General features: G+C 36.4%; 1 pseudogene; it reads right to left on the bottom strand.

Moving 5' to 3' along the window:
- Positions 1 to 3,377: 3,377 nt before the first annotated feature.
- On the bottom strand, positions 3,378 to 4,083 carry LOC143387352 (putative ribosome biogenesis protein RLP24 pseudogene; annotated as a pseudogene).
- Positions 4,084 to 21,036: the final 16,953 nt, after the last annotated feature.

Raw genomic sequence — 21,036 nt, 5'->3', positions numbered from 1 at the left:
GTGACTATATCCCACATAGCAAGCACTGGACTAATGCATGCCTTTTCATAAAAGTATTTCAGATTAAAAAACACACATTCCTGGTAATCCCAGAGAATCAGGAGGCTGAGGTAGGAGGATCAAAAGATTCAGGTGAGCTTGGGCAACTTAGTGAGATCCTCAAAATAAAAAATAAAAATAAAAAAGTAAAAAGGGCCAGGGTTATAAGGCCCAGTGATAAAGACACCTGTGGGTTTGATCCCCAATTCCACAAAATAAAAAAAAATGATTTCATGAAATGCCAGGCATATTGCAGAGATGCAGTAAATATTCTTTAGATTGATGCTTGGCTTTCAGCAAGAGTCAAGTTGCAGCTGCCTTTAGTCTGAGTATTTTGTAGGTGCTCCGTGGTAGCCTAAGGTTTACCTTGTTTCCTGGGCCCTGGCAGCCTGGACACCCTTTGCCTCTTCACTGGAGGGCCAACAGGGGTTTTTGAAATGACCCTGTGGATGGGGTAAAGGGAGCAGGTTCTGTCCAGGGTGAGGTCCCTGGGAAGCTTTTAGCACAGTGTGTTAATGCAGGCTGGGAGGTCAGGAGCCCCATGCCAGCCAATGAGACCTGAAAGCTTAGTCCCAGCCTGGAAGAAGGCTAAGGGCAATGTGCCAACATGAGGCTGACCTGAGCTTAGTTCAGATGTTGCCATTTACTGCTGCGTGGCTACAGGCTTCTCTCTGGTCTGTGAAATCGGGCTCATGTTGTCTTCTGTGCTCATCAACCAGGTTGGGGTTGAGGGTGCAATGATATAGAAAGAATGTATAGATACAATGGAGTGTGGGACACAAGTGTCCTGGGAAATCAAATGAGAACTTCGAACATCTTTTACAGAAGGCAGCAGAGTAAAGAGGAAACCTTGAACAGGGGCTCAAATCTTGGTTCTGTAACATTGGGGCTGTGTGACCTTAGGTAAGTTACAGAACATCTCTGAATCTGGTTCCTCATGTGAATGCGTACTCTATTATCATGAAGGCATAATACTCTTTCCCACGCTATTGCCCACCTGGGACTCGCTGTGCTCCAGGAGAAAACTTCTCTGGCCAGAGCCTGCCACCACAGAACATGGTCTGTCCTTCTCTAACCCCAATCCACAATGTCACTTGAAGCAGATTGAATGAGAGGGGCAAGCTAGGGAAGAGCTGTGGAAGCTTGGTTGGATGCCAGGGAGCAGTGACAGTAAAGTGAGGTCCTGCCTGCCCTCCTGGTTGTCGTGCTCCAGCAGAGGGGTGCATGTTGGAACATACGCTAGAAAGAGCAAACAGGCACGGGAGGGGATAGGTGTGGCAGGAGGCTGTTCTGGTTTGGATGTGAGGGGTCCCCAAAAAACTTAGCTGTGAGACAATGCAAGAGGTTTTGAAGGACAAGTGATGGGGTTGTAAGAGTCTTAACCCCTCAGTGAATTAATCCCCTGATAGTGATTGACTGAGTGGTGACTGAAGTGGTGGGGTGTGGCTGGGGAGGAGGGTCATGGGCCAATTATTTGGGATATATATTTGTATTTGGCAAGTGGAGCCTCCCTCTGCTTCCTGATCATCATGTGAGCCCCTTCCCTCTACCACACTCTTCCGCCATGAGGTTCAGCTCACCTCAAACCTTGAGGAATGGAGCCTGCTGTCTGTGCATTGAGACCTCTAAAACCCTGAGCCCCCAAGGCAACTTTTCCCTCTCTATAATTGTTCTGGTTGGGTCCTTCCATAGTGCAGCAAAAAAGCTGACTAAAACAGAGACTATTTTCAATCAGGTGGCAAGGAAATCTTCCCATTTGGTGGCACAGGATACAGAGGAACAGACTGACCCAAGGTCAGCCAGCAAGGTTCTGAAATATTCCAGAGGTCTGGCCCTCCTCTCTGCTCCACGCTGTGTCCAGGGTCCACTCACACTTTCTCCATGGCCTTGTCCTACTCGTGCCCACACCTCTGAAGGGACAGCCCAGCTGGCTAGCCCTTTCTTCTCTCAGGCAGCCGAAGCTGCTGGGAGGATCTGAACTCCAGCCAGCCACGGCGCTCTCGGTTCTGTCCCTGCCCAGTCGTGGGGAGGAGGCTCAGGACCCTGTCCTCAGGGGGGGGCATGTTGGGGGCCAGGAACTTACAAAGGCAAATAATGTCTGGGTAAACATTGGCTGCTGATAGCTCCAGCTGTGGGTGCCAATGATGTCCCCTTGGTCCAGATGTTGGTCTCACCCACCTCCCTCCTGTGGCAGTACATTTGAGGAGAACCTTGTAGGCCAGCGGAGAGCAACACAGAATGCGGGGTGGGGAGGGGGCTGGCAGGGCCACCCAGCACAATCCATGCACAGCTAGCCAGCATAGTCCTCCACCTCCAGGGTTGTCCGGACAGCAGGGGTCACTCCTGGGCTGAGAGTGTACCAGGGAAGATGGGGCCACAGCCTCCCCTGTCCAATGTCCCAGATTTCCTGGCTGGGAATGAAAACTGAATCCAGAGGTGGAACCAATGCCAGGACCCTATGCTCTCCCAGGATAGAGTGAGCTTCTTGTCCCTGGAGGTTTGTCAGCAGGGTCTGCACCTTCAGAGCTGGCGAGAAGCAGGCTACTCAGGGCATTGGAGAGGGTTGGGACTAGAGCCTTCTCTTGGATTCTTTTTTTTTTTTTTTGCTAAGCATATATTTCTCTTTAATTAACTATATTTCCTAATAAAGTAGTATGTGTAAAGAAAGTTATTTTCTTCCAAGTAAAAATACCTCATATTTTTTAGTATATTTAAATAATATATAGGCACACACTAAAAATGTTTTTATTTTATGTACAAATGGGCAGATGTTATACTCATAAATTCTATATTCCATAACAATTAAAACCTGTTTTTAAAAAGAAAGAAAACTCCGCAACAAATTATAAGACACTAGGATTTCTTTGCTTCTACATCAGGGGAGGGGGGAGGGAGCTTGCTCTACCAGGAATCACAAATTAGAACTGAGTATTCTCTAAAACAGAAATAATATAGTGCCATTTCAAATAAAGATTAGTCAGCTCTCCTCACAAACACTCACAACTACCTGCCAACAACAGGTAAACCAGGTCAAAACAGCTTAGCATAACTAGGCTTCATGGTATTTGGCCATTATGCTCATTTAGGCTAATAAATCAAAACAGAAAATACTAAAATAAATGATTTTGAGATTGCCATACATTTTGAGATTGTTGTATCCTCCCTTCTATAACATAATAAAGGGAACATTTTACTGCAAAGAAAATTTGATTTTACCTATCACTGGCCATAAATTTTTGTAATTACTTATTACATAAATGCTGCCTAGTGCCATTATCCAAAAGGCATGACCATTGTGTCCACAATCCACTTGTGCATTTATAAAGAAAATTTTCATGATTTACATAAGCATGTCTATCAATGAAGACATTACAATGAGGTGCAATCTAACATCCATAATCTGATGCTTTGCAGATAGCAATGTAGAACAGTATTTGTAATCACCTTTCACTTCAGTGACCTTATATAAAAATTAATTATTTAGAATTAAATTCTAAGTCTCCAAAGGAGATTTTCAAATGTACACATAGAAATGATTATAGAGTAAGATTTTTAAGAAACATCCTCCATGTCCACATCCTGTTGTAACTGCTGTACCATTTTTTCTTCCAGCTGCTTTCCTTTGCCTGCAAGAGGGGCTCTGATAAGATGGATGTTTTGCTTGACTTCTTTAATGTCCTGAACTTTCTGTAGCTCTTTATTTTTCTTCAATCTGTTCATTATAAATTTAGCTTGGCGTTTCTGTTTGATCTCTTCAACTCTCTTCATTGCATCAATAGTTTTATTCCATAGTTCTTGCTGGTATTGGACAGGTTCATTTCTACGTTTTTCAAATTCAAATGAGTTATCCACTGTAAGCTCTTTGCCAGCTGCTTTCCGGAATGCTTTAGTCCACCTGACCTTGCGAGGATTACGCTTCTTTTTAAAGTTCTTATGACATTTGGTTTTACAGAATCTGAATACCTTGCAATCATTGCGGACGAACATCATGCCGTGGCCGGGGTAGATGGGCCCTGAACAGAAATAACACTTCTCGATATGCATGTTGAGGCCACGTGGGTCCCCACCGACCTTCTCTTGGTTTCTTGCCAATTGCCCCACCCCTGATCCTGAAGCCAACAGGGTGCCCAGTCCACCCTCCCCTCCAGCACCAGGAGAGTCTAGAACTTGCTTCTTCAAATCTCCCTTCCCTGAGTGGGTCAATGTCTTGATGGGACCCTCCCCCACCCCAGGTGCACACCGACACTTCTCCTAATGCATCCTGGCTGGCCGGCTGGGAGCCACAGACGACATGTCACATGAGGGGACATAAGGGGGCTCTCACATTTCCCACGCCTGGGCTCCTGGGCCCCCAGCATTCATGACGGCTGATTTCAACATGAAAGGGCCCCTTGAGAAGGAGAGCCCCCCTCCCTTTTCCCCTCGCCTCTGCTAAGCCCCACTCTACAGCTAAACACTGTCTGAGCCTCCCTCCCTCTGGAGCACCCTCTCACTCACCTGCCAAGCCTTCCCCAGACTGCTGCAGCCTCACCTCGCAGCCTCTGCCAGCCAGGATGAGAATCCCAACGTGGGGTGGGGGGCTCAGGGCTCCATACTGCAGAGGAGAAAGGGGGGTCAGTCTGTCCTAAAGGTATAAGCCATTTGGCCAACCATAGGCCAGAATGACTGAATAAATCTCCGTGGGTGCTTTAATGCTCTGAGGACAGGAGGTCTCCCAATCTCAAATCCAAAGACAGGCAGAGCAGTGAAATTTCCCATGAGGCCTTCCAGGCATCTGCCCTAAATTTTCGAAGTGGCATTTTTTTAAACCTTTTATTTTGACCTAATTTTAGATTTACAGAAAAGTTGCCAAAAATAGAACAGATAGCTTCAGTACACCCCTCACCTAGCCTTCCCTAATATTCACATCTTACATAACCCTAGTAAATGATCAAGCCTGAGAACTTATCCTTAGTTCAGTACAATCACCTGAACTTCACATCTTATTGGATGCTGGGTACAGTGGTGCATGTCTGTAATCCCAGCAGCTCAGGAGGCTGAGACAGGAGGATAGGGAATTCGAGGCCTGCCTCAGCAAATTAACAAGGCCCTAAGCAATTTAATGAGACCCAGTCTCAAAATTTAAAAAAAAATGAAAATTAAAAAGGGCTGTGGATGTAGCTCAATGGTAAAGCAGTCCTGAGTTAGATCCCCAGTACCTAAAACAAAACAAAACAACTCTTATTGGAATTTCCCGTTTTTCTACTAAGATCTTTTCCTGCTTCCATCACCCCATTCTGGACACCACACTACATTTAGTTGTTATTTTTCTTTTGTGTCCCTGATCAATTGGTTGCCGCAGTAAGGCTGCAGCAAAATAACCAGGGGGTGACGAACAACTTGTGTAGATTGATACAGCAGGAGTGGGAGCCATTTATTGTAAGACAGGAGGGGTATATATACATTCCACACAGATTATCTTAATTAACATAAACTAGATACAGCAGTCAACGAATCACAGTTAATGGCTTGCTGGCACCACCTCACAAACCACTCCCTCTGGCAAAATGCCAGGCGCCATCCTGACTTGTTTACAGATCTTAACATTGGTGACATTCCCTCAGTCTATACTCATCTTTCATGATCTTGACAGCACTGAGGAGTAAGTGTTTTGTAGAACTGTGGGTTACCTTGTGTTTTCTCAAGATCAGAGGGAGGCTCTGCAGTTTTGGCAATACCACAGAAATGGTGCTGGCTCCTTCTCAGCTCACCATATCAAGAGGCTCATGTCTCCAACATGTTTGATTACTGGTGGTGATGACCTTGATCACTTAGTTAAGCTGGTGTCTAAAGGGTCTATCCACTATAAAGTTACTATATTTTTCTTTTGAATTAATACATATCTTGGGGAAAATACTTTGATATATATGTGCAACTATTCATAACTTTATAATTTAATTTTCACATATATCTTTTTTAATTTCTTTGTTTAGTTGTAGATAATTGTTATACCTTTATTTATTTTATGTGGTGCTGAGGATTGCACACAGTGCCTTACACATGCAAGGAAAGTGCTTATCACTGAGTCACCACTCCAGTCTGACACAAGTATATCTTTATCATACAATATAGTAATTTGACACATATATTGATAATAATGGTGTAATTATCATTTTGCCTCCTCAAATACTTATCATTTCTCATTTTGTTTATCACATTTATTTTCTTCTAGTAATTTTGAATCATATCATATATTGTTGTATATATAGAATAGAACACAAGAACTAGTTAATCCTACCAGTGTTTGTGCCCATTTCAAAATTTGCCTACAACTAAAGATTCCAAATGTTCGGCACGTTTTTTTAAATATTCATAAAATGTCAAATTATTTAAACATAATGAAAATGATGCCTGTAATCCCATAAGCTTGGGAGGCTGAGGCAGGAGGATCATAATTCAAATCCAGCCTCAGCCACTCAGAAATGTCCTAAGAAAATTAGGAAGATTCTGTCTCAAAATAAAAAAGATAAAAGGGCTATTGATGTGGCTCAGTGATTAAGTGTCCCTGGTTTTCATTACAGGTGCAAAGAAAATAAATAAGTAGAATAAATAAAATAAGTAAACTGCTTATCCACAGAAAAACTTGGAAGAATCAAAACACTCTTTTAAACAAAAACGTAGACATCAAAGTGTATATCACGAGAGACTGGGATTTTGCCTCAGAGGTAGAGTGAGCAACTAGCACATGTGAGGCACTGGGTTAAAACCTCAGTGTCACATATAAATTAAATAAAGATATTGTGTCCACCTACATCTAGAAAATAAACATTTAGAAAATAAATACTTTTAAAAGTGTATGTCATTATTTTTTTCAGTTAAAATGTTTCATTAGTGATTAAATAAATACTTTGATCAAAATCAAACCAAAGTTGCATATGGTCAATGCAGTTGAAAATTGTACTAGATTTTTTTTTTCATTAGTGAATATGACTCTCATGGTGAGGGTGTTGAATCCTGCAGAAGAGGAACAGTTACTGGTTTGGTTCGGTCTCAAATAAATTATGGGATGATCCCCTGGTTTATGTTGTAGCTAGTGCATCCATGGTTACTTTGCAAAATCCTGTGGTGAATAGATGCCTTGGAGGACCTAAAATTCTCTGTGGAGAGTGAATTTAGGCTAATATATTACAAGCTTAGTGAGTTTAAACTGAATTTATTTTCTCCCAATAATCTGAGGCAACAACTCAGTTGTTACAACCTCCATGGAAGATGTAGGCAGGCCTACCTAATATCAATTTATTGGTATTTTTTTCTCACTCAGCATAGCTCCATCAGTTGACTTGTAGGTATGATGTGAAAAGCAGCATGAAGAAAAGTAAAACCTTCTGCATAGATTAAAAGAAAAAAAAGGGACTCATGGACAAGCTGAATCCTGCTTAAAATAGTATGAAGGAACTGTCATTCGTAGAAAATGGCAGGATACAGAAAGTTCTTTTCATTATCTCCACCCTAATAAATGCTTAAAAAAAAGAAAAGATCACCCAGTCATTTCTAATGGAAGAATAACCTTCTCTGGAACAAAGACTAAGTGAGTAAATATCCAAATATCGATGATGTGGTGATGGAAATGCAAACATACTGACATTCATTAGAGGTCAGGAGAGTTACATTACAAGGATTTTTTTTGATCCTTCAAAAAAAGACAAATGCTGTGTACTGATGTTTATGTGGGCTCTTTCTCGTCCAGCAAGGGGTTTCACGGAAAATTGTAGAAGAGACTGTGTCTGTGAAGTCACTAATAAAGACCTCTGGACATCAAGCAGGAAACAGGTCCCATTTTATTGTGAAGTTACCATGTATATATACTCAGGCAGTAGCTTAGCAGATTACAGGCAGCCACCAATGCAATTTCTGCAGTGACCAATCAAGGAGTGAGCAATGGAGCAAGAGCAGGGAATTCAACACATAGCCTCATGCGCAGGGCTGTGCCAAAGGGGTAAGTATTTTGCTCTTCACAAGACCTAGCATGGGATAGTGTGTTGCCACCCAGGCACTCTTAATGTATGCCATGAAGGCAGTGTTCCATGAACTTGACTCTAAGACATCATTGTGGCCTCGCCTCTCTAAGATTTTTTGAGGTTCAAAGTTTTGCCATACTTCTGGTCTCTTTCAGATGAGATCATTGTGGTCAGGTGATATAGGGGTGCATCCACCTCATTACAGGAGTTTTGCTACCTTTACATGGGGACACAGCACCAAGTCTGCTTATAAATATTTGATGCTTGAAGTCTCCTTGGACTTGCATTCTTTAACAGAGATCATTAAGTTATCACTTTCTGGCAGTAAAATCTCATCTATCAGCAATAAGATAAATATGGTGTACTAAAGATTAAACACTTTCATTCAAAATTAAATTTAATCAAACTATGTTAAAGATAGCATTTTGTAATTATTAGTTTTATTAGATGTATTATTTGGTAATTTATGGTATATATTCCCCCCTTGTGACAGAACAGCTAGTTCAATGACCTTTTGGGCCTTCTTTGCCTCAAGAGAATCCAAGTTATGTGCAGCTCTGACTTGAGAGCATGTCAGCAGGAGGAAATCTCCTGTCTGTTCTTGAGTTCTGTGAAGGGTCTTTGCCACAGCTTCAGTAGAATTTTATGTTATAATCGAGCAAAAAAGTGCTCACATTCTGTACTGTTCCCAAGTGGGTTGTTCTTTACTTCCTCAAAAAATATTTCTGAAAATATTCTTTTAAAAAACTGTTTATCATTGAGGGGTTTATTGGCAGAAGCCATATGGAGATGTGATAATTTTTAAAAATTCAAGGTCTTTTTTAGAGAAAAATCCCCACATAAATGTAGAGGGCTTTATGTTATTGTTATTGTTGTTGGTGGTGGTGGTTTGTGTCTTATTTCAGCAGCATCCCCAGCTTATAACTAAGTGGGCTTGAGTCATGTTCTACTAGGACCTGTTATGAAAACACCCCTATGTCCCAGATGTTGGAGTCTGCTGGAGCAGTGTTTTTCTAACTGTGGTACCAATGCCAGCAGCTTCATACTCATAGGATGGCTATGAATTCCCATGCACAAGAATTATCTGGAGTGGCCGGGGTAGTGGTTTCTTGATTGGCTAGTTTCCTCGTTAGCCTAGAAGGTAAGAGGGATTCTGAAAAATGACACCATAAGAGTCAAAGGCCTTTACCAGAATGGGAGGGGGCCTTCCAGGGAGGTGCTTGAAATCCTGTGATTGGAAGAGGCCAGGTAAAACCTGGTGGATGCTCTAAAACAGAATTCATTAATGTAGCACCTGATAGCTGTATCCACACCACTCTATTTTATTTATTTCTTTATTTATTCTTTTTTAACAAAAAATTTATATTGGAACACAGTTAGCAAGGTATTTGTTGAAAGGTACTAGATTTGAACTCTCAATAGGTCATATTATCCATAATATTTGCTCCTGGTGATTTATAGAACATCATCATTCAATAATTTTCACGATTATGGAAATGTTCTGTGTCGATCGTGCCTAATTCAGTAGCTTCAAGCACATGATATTTTGGCATATAGATCCTGTGACAAAAAAGCTGAGTTTGTCAATTTGATGGATTACATGGACAATGGCCACAAGATTGGGGAGCACCATTCTAGGACACCAAGGCAGAAAGTGGAAGCATTTCCTCTAAAAACTGGAATAAGACAGGGATGCCCATTTCCACAACTTCTATTTAACATAATTCTTGAAACACTGGCCAGACCAATTAGACAAATAAAATTAATTAAAGTCATATGGATAAGTAAGGAAGAACTCAAATTAGCACTATTTGATGACAATATAATTCTATACCTAAAAGACTCGACACATTCCACCAGAAAAGTGCTAGAACTAGTAAATGAAGTCAGTAAAGTACCAGGATACAAAATCAACACCCATAAATCAAAGGCATTTTTGAATATCAATAAAAAATCTTCTGCAAAGAAAATGAGAAAAACTACTAACTTTGAATAGTATAAAAATTATAAAATCCTTGGGAATCAACATAACAATAGCTGAAAGAACTCTACAATGAAATCTACAGAACCCTATGGAAAAAAGATCAAAGATGACATGAGAATATGGAAAGATCTATTTTTTCTTGAATAGGCAGAGTTAATATTGTCAAAATGACCACACTACCAAAAGCACTATACAGATTTAATGTAATTTCAATCAAAATCCCAATGACATTCCTCAGAGAAATAGAAAAAGCAGTCATGAAATTTATCTGACAAAATAAGAGACCCAGGATAGCTAAATCAATTTTTAGCAAGAAGAGTGAATTAGGTGGCATCTCTATACTAGACCTTAAACTATGCTACAGATCAATAATAACAAAAAACAGTATGGTATTGGCAACAAGATAGACTTGTAGACTAATGGTATAGAATAGATAACACAGAGACCAATGCCCATAATTAGAGCTCTCTTATATTTGACAAAAAGCATAAAAAAATGTACATTGGAGAAAACGATATCCTCTTCAAAAAATAATGATGGGAAAATTGGAAATTTATATACAATAAAATAAAATTAAACCCCTATCTCTCACCATGCAAAATACTCAACCCAAATTGAATCAAGGACCTAAATATTGAACCAGAGACATTGTGTATATTAACAGAAAAATAGGCCCAAATCTATCTGGTTAGTGCCTGACTTTCTTAATAAGACTTCAGAGCACTATGATTTATATTAAGCAACAATAAATACTATGGATCTAAATTAAAAAGGTTCTTTTCATCAAAAGAAACAATTGGTTAAGTAAATAGGGAGCCTACTAATGGGGAACAAATTCTTACCACATGCACATCAGATATAGAACTAAGTTATAGAATATATAAAGAACTCAAAAATCTGCAAACCAAAACAACAATAACCCAATCAACATATGAGCCAAATAACTGAACAGACAATTCTCAAAAGATGATATGCAATCAATTGACACACATATAAAAAATTGCTCAACATGTCTAGCAATTTGATAAATGCAAATCAAAACTACTCTGATTTCATCTTACTCCAGTCATTTAAGAAAAAAAACAACAATAATTGTTGGTGAGGGTGTGGTAAAAGGCACACTCATACAATGCTGGTGGGACTTCAAATTGGTGCAGCCAATCTGGAAAGCAGTGTGGAGATTCCTTGAAAAAACTGGAATGGAACCATTTGACAGAGCAATCCCACTCCTTGTTCTTACACAAAAGACTTAAAAACAGCATACTACAGGGACACTGTCACATCAATATTTATAGCAGCACATTTCACAATAGCTAAACTGTGTAGCCATAATAGATGCCCTTCAGTAGATAAATGGAAAAAGATGTAGTATATGTACACAATGGAATATTACTCGCCATTAAAGGGAAAAAAAATTATGACTTTTGCAGAAAAAATTGATGGAGCTGAAGAATATAATGCTAAGTAAAATTTACAAATCACCCTAAAACAAACACCAAATGATTTCTCAGTAAGGATGCTAATTCATAGCATTATGTGTTAGGGAACAGAATGGAAAGATTACATTAACTTCAGATAAGGAAAAGGATAAAAGGGGAGAGAAGGGAAGGAAGGGGGCATGGAGGTAAAAAGGACAGTGGAATGTAATTTTTATCATTACCCTAAGAACATGTATGAAGCCACACAAGATATAAATCTACTTTGTGTACAACCAGAGATATGAAAAATTGTGTTCAATACATGTAATAAATGAAGGAAGTTGAGTTGATATTCTACTTTTGCTAAAATTTAGAAGATGCAGAACATGAAGTGGATAATGATAGGTGCTTAGTCCATGTTGACTGGGTGACAGATGAGGTAATGGGTTTGTTTTGCTTAAGAGTTCAGCTTATTGCAATAAGAATGTACGCATGCTGAGAGGCTGGCACAGTATCATTCTGAGAATATGTGTTTTGCTAGTTTGAAAAAAAGGGGAAAAAGAGGTTATATAGAGCATAAGGCAAGCATAAATACATGTAACATGAATTGTAATGCATTATGTTATCATATTTAAAAAATAATTTAAAAAATGAATACATAAAAAAATAATAACATAGATATTAGGTCATTAAGTGGTGTCATAAATTAAGCAATCCCCAACATCTTATTAATACATAAAGGTATACTGAAAAATTTAATAATTCATTTTAAAAGAAAATTAAAACACTACCTTCAAAGATAATAACATTTGACAGAAGTAGATTTTGGTGGTTGACCTTTTGTTTTGCATTGATAATATGACTGACTTTGAACATTCAAGTGTTGTATAGTGATAGCACTGAGCCTTTACAGGTACTTTCTGTTTATTAAGAAGTTATTGATAGTGAGTGGGGGATAGGTAGAAACTATGGTGTTTGCAGTGAACTGGTCTTGATGGATGGCACCCCTACTATCTCAAGGCAGACTGTAATTAAAGAATGATGGAAGATTCATAAAGGGAGGTGTGATTAGTGTAGAAATATGCACTGGCATTTATACCATAGAAGGTGTACTATTGGTTTGCAGGTGGAGTCAAGAGAGAGCCAGTTAACTAAGGGCAATATGGAAAAGTACAGGTACCGAGGCTAGCAATTTTTAGGTGGCTTGGTCTTCTACAGAAAAACCTCCCCTCCACACAGGAACATAGGCCAATTCCCTTTGCCTAGTTCCCTACACAGAGGTCTGGTTTGTTTCCTGCTCTGAGAAACCTAACACATATACTTGCCTTGAGCTATATATAGCCTCTTTTTTTTCCATTTCTGCAAACTAGCAAAGCACATATTCTCAGAGTGATACTAAGCCAGTCTCTCAGCACCCACATATACTTATTTCAATAAGCTGAACTCTATAGCAAACTCTACCCATTACCTCATCTGCCACCTAGTCAACATGGACCCAAGCACCTCTCATTATCCCCTTTATTTTCTGCATCTTCTAAATTATAACAAAGTGGGAAATCAACTCAACTTCACAATGGCAAACAGAAATTTGATGGTTCTCCTATAGCACATCCCTGAAAACACAGGGTGTAGAGACTCTTTTCATTCTTTCTCCTGTCAAATCCAAAGAGCATTATATTATCTCTATACCCTCATCCCCTCCAAATAAAACCAAGGCGTAAAAATCTCAAGACATAGAGGACGCTAAATAGGCTTTCTGTCAAAAATAATGAGGAAATGAATAAATAAATTAGAAAAACCAGTATGACATGCTACCAGTTTACTGCTCACCACAACTGCTTTCAAGAGAAAACATTCTAAGATTTTGAAGTAATGGTGAAGATGGTGTTTGTAGCTCTGCAGAGAGCACAGGTCCATAACTGAGAAGCTCAGTGTGGCCATTGGTTTCTCAAAAACACAAGGTTTGGAGTGTCCAATTTATTTTAACAGAGTTTTTGTCTTTTTTTTTTTTTTGTTAAATCTAATGTGGATTGCTTTGCAACATAAGAAAATGTTAAAGGGTAACTCTTACATTTGTAATGAGTAGTTGTCAACGAAGTGAAAGTTTGCTTTAATAGCTAAAATTTTCTAATAGCTTCATTTAGGTACACTTAGATTTATGCACACACATTTATCCTACGTATGAGTATGTTTTGATATAAGTATACCCTATGGATCAATTTCCACATTCTCAGAAATATTTCTTCTTCTGCTGTTTTTGTACCTTAAATTTATATCATCAAGAACTTAGATAAATCAAACTACTCAATACCGTTTTTGGTGTCTAACTTATTTCATTTAGTGTAATTATTTTGATACTTACCCATTTCTGAGTGTTTCATTAGTGTCATTAAGTCCTCACTTGTTAGAATTCAATATTTTTTATCCAAATGCTTCAAATGAGAATATTCAAAGAGATTTAGATATAATAACTTTATTTTAAGAGTCAGAGAGACAGAAATATCTTGTGGATGGCATTGGAATTTTCAAAAATTTATAATTTTTCGATAGTTTTTATACATGGTGTGAAGGTAATTTCATAAAATAATTTAATGCACCTGTGTTTTGACTGTGATCACGTCACATAGGTATGTTGTAGAATTTTCCACATGCACCATCATGTCACCTCTCATACCTCTCATAATAATTCAAATTTCTGAGAATTTTTTTATTTTTAGATTTGCAATGCTTATCTTTTAGAACAAGGTTTATCATTTAACTTTCATTAGCATTTGGATCATTTACAATTGATGTCTGCTCTGTAATTTACAAGTTGCTCTGTATGAAATAACGATCTAATATTTCAGTTATAAAATTTTTGTGAAATATTTCAGTCTTAATTTATGTATTCATTTAAATTTTAAAGTATATGTTCAGATGTTTTACTTGAAATGCTCCAAGATGTAATTCATGAGCTCTTTACCCTGGCCTAATATCTATGTTTATATCTAACCCTTGTTTGATGTTGTAAATCTTGACATGCTCTCCTGATAATGTTCTAGGTCTATATTGAAAATGATGTCTGGGTGCAGTGACCATCACCCAGTGCTTTAATTAATTCTGCTGTGAAAAATTGGGAAATCCACCTGAAATTGCCAATTCAGTTATTTTTTTTTCATTTAAAGGCTTTTCTGAAAAACAACAACAACAACAACACAAAAACTAACAAACAAACAAACAAAAAACTCTTGCAACCATAGTTGCTCATACTTAATATGTTAAAATGTGAATGAAATAATGTATTTGAACTTGGTAAATGTATTAAAATTTTAAAACAATAAAATTAATTATTATTATTCAAGTATCAATAAAATTATTCACTCTGCTCTAATAATAATATTAGAGCATATCAAATCAAAATTCCTAATAAAATTTAATAATAATTTTTAATTTTATGGATTTGTTTAAAATGTGACTATTAGTTTTGGATGCTCAGTCCCCTACAGTAAAACAATTATAATTTCTACAGTAAAAATTCACAAGTCACCGATATCTAAATGGTGATATCATTGTACCGTTTTGAAATGGGGATTGCCATGATATATTTATCATTCTTTGTGACATAATCGCTGTCTCATGTCATTACATGATTAAAAGTCTAACAAAAAGAGATTTAAAAAAGTTGAGACATGTCCAGATTATTGGTTAGAAATGAAAAAACTTGGTACCTAAAATAAATAAATAAATAAATTGTCTTCAGTGAATCATTGAAATGTCTGAATTTCATGACAGTTCTTATCCTTCTGTTCAGAGAGTAGTAACCCTAATTATTTCACAGATAAATCTGTTCCTTACAGGACCAAATACAGCTCACCCATGACATATGATCATAAAGTGTTTCTTCCATTCAATTTGTCACGAAAATGTTATAATTTATGAAGTGGCAAAAAGAGGTATATAATATCAAGACATATATGTGTGCATATCTATGAGGCTTGCATGGAGGATATCCCTGTTAGTTTCAAATTTTTTTTTGCAGTTTTTTTTTTATCTAGGAAAAGTTTAGTTAAGAAACATCCAAGTGATAGCACAAGCAGCTCAATAGAAAGTGTCTAGTCTGCTGAGAAGTCTTGATCTAGTTTTGAGAGACATTTGCAAGTTTCATAACTTTAATATAAAACCTGTTTTTAGATATCTGGTTGCTTGTGTGTGGCATCTGAAAATGAAATGTATGTATTAACTAAATGATTTTTAAAAATATAAATATATTTTGTTGTTTTCATTTGCATGATAGTTAGTTTACCATTTGGAGAATTTATGGATTGAACACAGGGACACTTTACCACCGGGTCACATCCCCAAAATTTTATTTATTTATTTATTTTAATTTTCAGAAAGGGTTATCACAAAGTTGCGTGGGGTTTTGCTACGTTTCTAAGCCTGTTTTTTTTTTTTTTAATTCTCCTCTTCCCTTTGCCTCTCAAGCCGGTGGTATGACAGGCATGCTCCTGGGATTTTAGCAATTTTTTTTTGGGGGGGTGGGTCATAGAGATTAGACTCAGAGTCACATTCTGAGCACTATTTTGTATTCCATTTATGACAGTTTCAATGAGTTGCACAGTGTCTTGCCATTGCTGATACTTGCTTTGAACTTGTGATCCTCCTGTTTTAGCTCCAAAGCCACTGAGATTGCAGTCATGCACCACCATGACTACCCAGTTTACCAATTTTTTAAAACAAATACTACCTTAAAATGTTTTTTCCAATGTAGAATTTATTATTTATATTTTAATCTTGGCACAACCACCAAAAATTCATGACTCTTAAGAATAGTATATAATTACATAGTAAAAAGTTATTTTTTAAGCTAACAAAAAGTATATACACTGATTGAAATATATCCTCTACTTTTGTAAGACAAAGAATCATAATTCTGACAGAACTCTGGAATTTTTTTGTGCTGGTCTAAGTGTAAACCAAAACTCTCCTGAGAAGTCAGTGTTATTAAATATTTGTTAATAAATAAATAGTCTCATTTTCTTTTGATTTGTGTCATGGAGTTTTTTTATAGAGAATTTTATTTATTTATATGTAGTGCAAAAAGTCAAACCCATTTCCTCACATATGCTACGTGAGTGATATTCCTCTAACCCACAACCCCAGCCCCTTCATGGAATTGTTTATAAAAGACGTAAAGTTAAAATATTATTGTCTGAGTAAAGATCAGTCAGTAATTTTTAACATTTATTATTTAGTTGTAGGTGGACAAAATACATTTATTTATTTATTTATTTATTTATTTTTGTATGGAGCTCAACATTAAACTGCATTCCTCATACATGCTAGTTGAGTGCTCTTTCTCTGAGCCAAAACCCCAAATCCAAGTACAGTTAAAGTAACCTTTAGCCCTCTGATTTCTGGTATAAAGAATATAAGAAATGGCATAATCTAAATTTTGTCATTCTGTAGTCAAGAAATGAGGGACTCAGAGAAATAACTGTATTATTTTGAGTTGCATATCACATTAGTGGAAGATTAAGTTCAAATACAAATAAATAATAGGACCAAAAATAAAACAGCATTCTTTCTATAAATTAATTATGTTCTCTTCCATATGATTCTAGCTAGAAGATGTGACTTTAATCAGCATCTTACCTTTTTGTACATCTGAAAAAAGTACTATCTAGTCTCTATGCACACAAATAATCTTTTACATTAGGATTCAATGAAAAATTATGTTTTATAAGCACTTTTACAGAGGAGTATTCATCACCCTTCTTTGATTCATTCTCATGCTTTATAGGTATTACTGTCAAAGGTTTCCTTACCACGAGGTTGTTTAGATACTTGTGAGGCATCAATTTCATGGGTGTCTCTTACCCCTATAAAATTATGTGCCAGATTTATCTGGAAAGTTCTCAAAAATCAATTTCTCAAAGTAAAAATGTATTTTTATTCTATTGTTTCTCTCATTATTTTTTTCTTATCTTTCTTGAAATATGCTTATTTTTCTCCATAAGATAGTGCTGGTGCTACCTTAATTCACAATTTATTATTTATCCAAAGATAAATGTCAGTATGTTTTAACTTTTTTTATAGATTTTTTTTTCTTCACATTTTATACCATTTATAGATATCTGTTGAACACTTTTCAAGTTCTTCATGAGCACGAACACCAAGGAGTCAAAATGAGAAACTGTGTATTAAGGACTATCTAATTAAAGATCTTGGATCTGCCAACAATGGTGTCAAAATGTGAAAAGGAGAATATCTAAAACTGCTGAGTCCAGCAATGAACAGCATGAGAGGATAGCAGGCATGTGATGTCAAAGAAAAAAGCAGGTAAGAATCTTGTGAAACTAACAAGGTAGGAGAGGCAGAAGGATCATAATTTGAAACTCAGCCTCAGCAAAAGGGAGGCGCTAAGCAACTCACTGAAAGCCTATATCTAAATAAAATGCAAATGAAGGTGGCAATGTTGCTCAGGAGTTCAGTGCCCTTGAGTTCAATACCATATAATAATAATAATAACAACAACAACAATAATATAATATTCAAAATAAACTAATATCCAGTAATGGCCATTATTGTGTCAGTGGTGTCAAATTCTTGATCTTTGATAGACAAATAAAATTTCATGCATGCTTTGGTAAATCTGAGATATAACAGTCATACAAAAATTATATCAGATCTTGTAATGTATAGTATGTGTATAAAAATGCCTCATTAAAAGACAGGCATACACTCTAAGAAATGCACTCAAAATGGCTTTGCCATTGTTGCAAATATCATACTGTATACTGACATTTAGATTGTATACTACTACAATCTTAGGCTATATATTGTAGCTGTTGTTGTATATAAATTCCATCACTGACTAAAAGATCACTATGCAACACATTATTGTATGTTATAAACTTAGAGAGATCAGTGTACCAAAAAGAGAATTTTAAATGTTTTTTAGTTGTTAGTGGACACAATATCATTTTTTTATTATTATTATTTTATTTTAATGTGGTGCTGAGTATCAAACCCAATGCCTCTCATGTACTAACTGAGCACCCTACTATTGAGCCATAATCCTATCCCTAAAACAGAATCTTTTAAAAATATCTTTACAATTAGAAAATGAAAAATAAAAGTTTCCACTGCTGAGGAGTAGAAAATTGCCATCCTTTCTAAATAAAGTTTCATATCTATGGGGTATCTGTGTCACACACACACACACACACACACACACAAAGTGATTTTAAGTCTTTCAAAGATAGTCAATATGTAATTATAAAACATTCAATAGTTACTATAAGAAAAAGTAAGTTTTATTGTGAATGTGTTGGTATTGCTCATAGTATCAACTGCTTAAGAAGTTATGACAAAACCAATCCCCCAAAAACAAATGCTGAATGTTTTCTTTAATACAAAGAGACTGATTCATAGTGGTGTAGGGAGGGACATGAGAGGGATAGACAAACTTTAGATAGGGTAGCAGGGTAGGGGAGAAGAGAGGTGGCAGAGGGTTTGCAATTATGGTGGAATCTGATGAAAACCATTCTCTAAAGTACATTTATGAAGACACAAATTGATGTGAATATATTTTGTATACAGCAAGAAACATAAAGCATGTGCCCTACATGTGTAATAAAAATTATAATGCATTCCACTGCCTCATATAAATAATAACAACAATAATAATAATAATAAAAGAAATTTCACAGAGATGATTAACAACTTATTGAGACTCTGTCTCATATAATATTAAGACTAGAGTCTAGTTTTAAATGGAAAGGCACCCTTGATTTCAGTCATAAGAAGCACACAGCAATGGGAAACTTATTTCTGTTCAAAGTTGCACAAAACAAAATGTTAAACAAATTAATAAATTGGGCATTAAAATAATCAATAAATGAAGTTATACCATTAAATGGTACAAAGTAACAGGTAAGATAAATTGCCTGATGCATGAATAAATACATTCAGGAAGAAAAAGACAAGGACATCATGAGAAGAACAGTCAAATAACTTGAATATTCTCTTTATACAGGTGATATCTAAGGGTTCAGTACTCATAAAAAATAAAATATAACCAAATACATAAAATTAAACAGTATTCATGAAGATGTGGAGGGAAAAGTTCTCATGAACTACAGATTAATTATAAGTGGCTATCTTTTTGTAAAAAAATGTGTGCCTATTGAAGGACATGACACTTCCCCACCAGTAACATTAACTTATAAATATGACTGCTCTTAAAAACCATAATAATATATAAAATAAGAGCTGCATGGTCCATACAGTTGAAATCTGTAAGGTGAAAGAAAATATAATGTGCACATAAGAAACGTAAAAATAAAAAAGTGTGAGTAAAGTGGTTTCTACTCTCAAGACACATTTTTTGCCACACTACATTCAGCCTAACAAACAGTAAAAAACACCACATCAGTATTATATAAAGGTAACATTTTGATACTACTTCATACATTGCATATACATTTTAAAGGGAAATATGCAGAGTTTACTGGTAAATAAAACTTGAATTGGGACATTAAAAAAACCAATTACACACATGTGTTAAGATACTACACATCACTACAAAGAAAACAATTTTCCTTGAATGAAATCTGTAACATTTTCATCAATATTTTAGCATGTAGGACTGGGGTTATGGTAGAGTGCTTACCTAGCACATGTGAGGCACTGGGTTCAATCATCAGCATCACCTAAAAGTAAATAGATAAAATAAAGTTATTATGATTACAACTAAGAAAAAAAAAACATTAACAAAGAAATTTCAGCATGCTTCTCTATTAAAAGAAAGAGACTGAAAAAAAATTACATGGAATGAAAAGTATTTATGAAATACCTCCAAAACCTATGCTTCAGAGAATCAAATGAACTATTAGTATCATTAAGAGAAACTGATGTATATAATGAATGTATAATACAATACTGAAATCCAAGGAGTCATAGTATGAACCAAACACAAAGATGAATCCATATACATGTAATTTCTTTTATTTTTAAGATAAATAAAATGGTCTAAGCCTATCCGTATCAAAAATAAGGCTAAAAGTAAATGGATAATACAATACAATCTAAAGTTAGATAGGTCACATTTTCCTGAGCGTTTGTTTGCAGAATCTGTAAGGTACTTGGTTCAAAATCATCACAAAGAGCAGATATTAAGGAGAGATCAAGTTAGAAGTTGTTTTAGTTGCCTTTTTCAACAATGTGACTAACAAATTGACCAGAGAAATTGTAGAGGAATAAACGTTTATTTACAGGCTTCGGGTTTCAAAAGTCTTAGCCTATAGAATACTGCTCCATTTCTCAGGGCTCAAGGTGAGGCAGAACATTATGGCAAAAGGGTGTGGTAGAGGGAATCAACTGACATAGTGATAACAGTAAAGAGACAGATTCATTTTGGGGAGAATATACAAATTTAGATTCCAAAGCTCTATCCCCAATTCTCACTTTTTTCAGCCACACACTATCAATTCAGTTACCACATAGTTAATTCATTCAGGGATTAATTCACTGAGGACTTTAAAGCTATGACCCAATCATTTCTTCTCCAAACCTTCCTGCATTGTTTCACATATGAGCTTTTGGGGAACACGTC

The sequence above is a fragment of the Callospermophilus lateralis genome, unplaced genomic scaffold, assembly GCF_048772815.1.
Source record: "Callospermophilus lateralis isolate mCalLat2 unplaced genomic scaffold, mCalLat2.hap1 Scaffold_1930, whole genome shotgun sequence".
In the NCBI taxonomy this organism is placed as follows: domain Eukaryota; kingdom Metazoa; phylum Chordata; class Mammalia; order Rodentia; family Sciuridae; genus Callospermophilus; species Callospermophilus lateralis.
Note: the sequence above shows the minus strand (reverse complement) of the source record. Positions and strands in the feature narration are given on the sequence as shown.